Source organism: Electrophorus electricus, chromosome 9, assembly GCF_013358815.1.
Source record: "Electrophorus electricus isolate fEleEle1 chromosome 9, fEleEle1.pri, whole genome shotgun sequence".
Taxonomy (NCBI): Eukaryota; Metazoa; Chordata; class Actinopteri; order Gymnotiformes; family Gymnotidae; genus Electrophorus; species Electrophorus electricus.
This window is the reverse complement of record NC_049543.1, coordinates 14,336,003-14,340,986: the sequence shown is the minus strand read 5'-3', so window position 1 is coordinate 14,340,986 and position 4,984 is coordinate 14,336,003. Positions and strand designations below refer to the sequence as shown.

At 39.2% G+C, this 4,984-nt stretch overlaps 1 long non-coding RNA gene across 1 annotated transcript; it reads right to left on the bottom strand.

Annotated features, from left to right (window-relative positions):
* Nucleotides 1-221: 221 nt before the first annotated feature.
* Nucleotides 222-3,715, bottom strand: LOC118242038. Its single transcript, XR_004776522.1, has 3 exons — nucleotides 3,626-3,715; nucleotides 1,794-1,883; nucleotides 222-303 (listed from the first exon to the last, which is right to left on the bottom strand). It is a non-coding gene; the product is annotated as an uncharacterized LOC118242038 (long non-coding RNA).
* Between the last annotated feature and the right edge of the window lie 1,269 nt (nucleotides 3,716-4,984).

Here is a 4,984-nt window from a genome sequence, read left to right as displayed (position 1 = left end):
GACCCTGGACTGCTTTAACGACTCTGATTCCGGATTTGTCCTGAATAAATCTCGCTCTTCTCCGCACATGCGCCCGCCTCCCGACCGCTCAAAGTTACACTATGTTGTTTATTCATACTCTTGATGTAATGAGCCTGGGTATCCTCTTACTTTTCCATATTGGGAATGAGTCCATACTGACAAAGAGAAATGTTTGTGATAAAGTAAACTCACCCATTGCGGAACATAATGGGTCGATCCATTGATTGGTCAGATTTGGCAGATATGCATGTTGGAGCTGGAGATGCTCTTTCTAGCATCATGCTGTGTGAACAGAATCAAAAGGTTTTAAAATACAACTTTCTCATGAAACCAATACAATGACAAAACTCCATATCACTGTTCTGGAATCAGAATTACAAAAAATACATCAACAAAATGCACATCAAAAGTAGTTCTCAAGTAAGCACACCTAAATAAGCTACATCAACAGAACAGTCAACGATCCAATTCATTTTACTGATGGGAACAGAGTTTGAGATGATAAACCTGGTTAACCAAGCTCATGCTATTTATGTTGGTTATTCACATTCACGTTATAAAGACTGGGTCTCCTATTACTTTTTCCAATTGAAAACGGGTCCATACTCAGAGAGAGAGAAACAAGACAATGTTAAAAGTAAACACCCATTGGTGAACATAATGGGTCGATCCATTGACTGGTCAGAAAAAAAAAAAAACAGTCCTTTCTTTCACATACTGCACCAGATTCAAAATGTCTTAATGGTAACAACGCTACACCATGCAAAAAGTGCAACACTGCATGTAATTCCTGTCACCATGGTGATAATAAGCAACAGTGTTAACTTACCACTGCACTAAATGCACCTGTGCTCAAGGTGAAAACAATCAAAACTCACATGTAAATGAGTCCACACATATTAAAGAATTACGACAAAAGACAGATGACTGACTAACTCCAGTGATGACAATAGTGGTACACTGAAAACTACCAGTTGCATAAAAAATATACTGCATTTGTAACTTTTACCAAGGTGGGAGCTGCATGGTTGTGCTCAGTTGATGATTTCAGGACTTCTAAGTCATGTCAAAGCAGTAAAATGTTCTTAGCTCAGTCTATTTCTGTTTATAGTTTATCCTTCTCCCTCGAGAAACTCTTGAGAAACTGTTTAAACATATTCATGCTAACTATTTGTCACGATCAGTCCCTCCCAGGTTCTAGCTTCTGTGGTTTCCCTGTCTTATGTTTTTTAGTTCTGTTCCATGGTTTCGTTTTCTCCTCCCCTCGTTTGATTTTTCACACCTGTCTCTCATTTCTACTATTAAGTTCATGTATTTAAACCCTGTCTTGATCCCAGTGTTTTGGCTGTTCATTGTTAGGCTTCATTGCATTTATGTTGAATGGTTGTGTGTTTGGTTGTTTTGATGTTTTTGCAAAGCCTATAAGTTTGTACTACGTGCTTTTGTGTTTTCTTAGCCCTGAGATTTCCCAAGTCTTTGTTTGAGCCTGCTTGCCCTGTTTGCTTCCGTGTGTTTGTTTTGTTTGCTCATGTATCCCGTACTCTCCGTGTTGGCTCTTTGACCCTGGACTGCTTTAACGACTCTGATTCTGGATTTGTCCTGAATAAATCTCGCTCTTCTCCGCACATGCGCCCGCCTCCTGACCGCTCAAAGTTACACTATGTTGTTTATTCATACTCTTGATGTAATGAGCCTGGGTATCATCTTACTTTTGCATATTGGGAATGAGTCCATACTGACAAAGAGAAATGTTTGTGATAAAGTAAACTCACCCATTGCTGAACATAATGGGTCGATCCATTGATTGGTCAGATTTGGCAGATATGCATGTTGGAGCTGGAGATGCTCTTTCTAGCTTCATTCTGTGTGAACAGAATCAAAAGGTTTTAAAATACAACTTTCTCATGAAACCAATACAATGACAAAACTCCATATCACTGTTCTGGAATCAGAATTACAAAAAATACATCAACAAAATGCACATCAAAAGTAGTTCTCAAGTAAGCACACCTAAATAAGCTACATCAACAGAGCAGTCAACGATCCAATTCATTTTACTGATGGGAACAGAGTTTGAGATGATAAACCTGGTTAACCACGCTCATGCTATTTATGTTGGTTATTCACAGTCACGTTATAAAGACTGGGTCTCCTATTACTTTTTCCAATTGAAAATGGGTCCATACTCAGAGAGAGAGAGAAACAAGACAATGTTAAAAGTAAACACCCATTGGTGAACATAATGGGTCGATTCATTGACTGGTCAGAAAAAAAAAACAGTCCTTTCTTTCACTTACTGCACCAGATTCAAAATGTCTTAATGGTAACAACGCTACGCCATGCAAAAAGTGCAACACTGTATGTAATTCCTGTCACCATGGTGATAATAAGCAACAGTGTTAACTTACCACTGCACTAAATGCACCTGTGCTCAAGGTGAAAACAATCAAAACTCACATGTAAATGAGTCCACACATATTAAAGAATTACGACCAAAGACAGATGACTGACTAACTCCAGTGATGACAATAGTGGTACACTGAAAACTACCAGATGCATAAAAAATATACTGCATTTGTAACTTTTACCAAGGTGGGAACTGCATGGTTGTGCTCAGTTGATGATTTCAGGACTTCTAAGTCATGTCAAAGCAGTAACATTTTCTTAGCTCAGTCTATTTCTGTTTATAGTTTATCTCTCTCCCTCGAGAAACTCTTGAGTGTCACGGTACGGCTCCTCCCCCCTCAAATGTGTGCGTGCGTGTCCGTATTGCCACGCCCTCTTGTGTTGTGCACCTGATCCTTGTTGTGTGTAACTGTCTCGTGTCGTATCGTCAAGGTTCTTGGTGTTTGACCCATGTAGTGTGTTTGTGTGTGTGTTGAGTCGTGCTTGTGATTAAAACGTATGTTCTGTTTAACGTGCCTCATACGCACATCCTCCCTAAACCCGTTAAACGTCACAGTGAGAAACTGTTTAAACATATTCATTTTAACAATTTGTCACGATCAGTCCCTCCCAGGTTCTAGCTTCTGTGGTTTCCCTGTCTTATGTTTTTTAGTTCCGTTCCATGGTTTCGTTTTCTCCTCCCCTCGTTTGATTTTTCACACCTGTCTCTCATTTCTAGTATTAAGTTCATGTATTTAAACCCTGTCTTGATCCCAGTGTTTTGGCTGTTCATTGTTAGGCTTCATTGCATTTATGTTGAATGGTTGCGTTTATGTGTTTGGTTATTTTGATGTTTTTGCAAAGCCCATAAGTTTGTACTCCGTGCCTTTGTGTTTTCTTAGCCCCGAGTTTTCCCTAGTCTTTGTTTTACCCTGCTTCCCCTGTTTGCCTCCGTGTGTTTGTTTTGTTTGCTCATGTATCCCTGTACTCTCCGTGTTGGCTCTTTGACCCTGGACTGCTTTAACGACTCTGATTCCGGATTTGTCCTGAATAAATCTCGCTCTTCTCCACACATGCGTCCGCCTCCTGACCGCTCAACTTTACATTATGTTGTTTATTCGTACTCGTGATGTAATGAGCCTGGGTATCCTCTTACTTTTGCATATTGGAAATGAGTCCATACTGACAAAGAGAAATGTTTGTGATAAAGTAAACTCACCCATTGCTGAACGTAATGGGTCGATCCATTGATTGGTCAGATTTGGCAGATATGCATGTTGGAGCTGGAGATGCTCTTTCTAGCTTCATTCTGTGTGAACAGAATCAAAAGGTTTTAAAATACAACTTTCTCATGAAACCAATACAATGACAAAACTCCATATCACTGTTCTGGAATCAGAATTACAAAAAATACATCAACAAAATGCACATCAAAAGTAGTTCTCAAGTAAGCACACCTAAATAAGCTACATCAACAGAGCAGTCAACGATCCAATTCATTTTACTGATGGGAACAGAGTTTGAGATGATAAACCTGGTTAACCAAGCTCATGCTATTTATGTTGGTTATTCACATTCACGTTATAAAGACTGGGTCTCCTATTACTTTTTCCAATTGAAAATGGGTCCATACTCAGAGAGAGAGAGAAACAAGACAATGTTAAAAGTAAACACCCATTGGTGAACATAATGGGTCGATCCATTGACTGGTCAGAAAAAAAACAATCCTTTCTTTCACTTACTGCACCAGATTCAAAATGTCTTAATGGTAACAACGCAACGCCATGCAAAAAGTGCAACACTGCATGTAATTCCTGTCACCATGGTGATAATAAGCAACAGTGTTAACTTACCACTGCACTAAATGCACCTGTGCTCAAGGTGAAAACAATCAAAACTCACATGTAAATGAGTCCACACATATTAAAGAATAACGACCAAAGACAGATGACTGACTAACTCCAGTGATGACAATAGTGGTACACTGAAAACTACCAGATGCATAAAAAAATATACTGCATTTGTAACTTTTACCAAGGTGGGAACTGCATGGTTGTGCTCAGTTGATGATTTCAGGACTTCTAAGTCATGTCAAAGCAGTAAAATGTTCTTAGCTCAGTCTATTTCTGTTTATAGTTTATCCTTCTCCCTCGAGAAACTCTTGAGAAACTGTTTAAACATATTCATGCTAACTATTTGTCACGATCAGTCCCTCCCAGGTTCTAGCTTCTGTGGTTTCCCTGTCTTATGTTTTTTAGTTCCGTTCCATGGTTTCGTTTTCTCCTCCCCTCGTTTGATTTTTCACACCTGTCTATCATTTCTACTATTAAGTTCATGTATTTAAACCCTGTCTTGATCCCAGTGTTTTGGCTGTTCATTGTTAGGCTTCATTGCATTTATGTTGAATGGTTGTGTGTTTGGTTGTTTTGATGTTTTTGCAAAGCCCATAAGTTTGTACTCCGTGCCTTTGTGTTTTCTTAGCCCTGAGATTTCCCAAGTCTTTGTTTGAGCCTACTTGCCCTGTTTGCTTCCGTGTGTTTGTTTTGTTTGCTCATGTATCCCTGTACTCTCCGTGTTG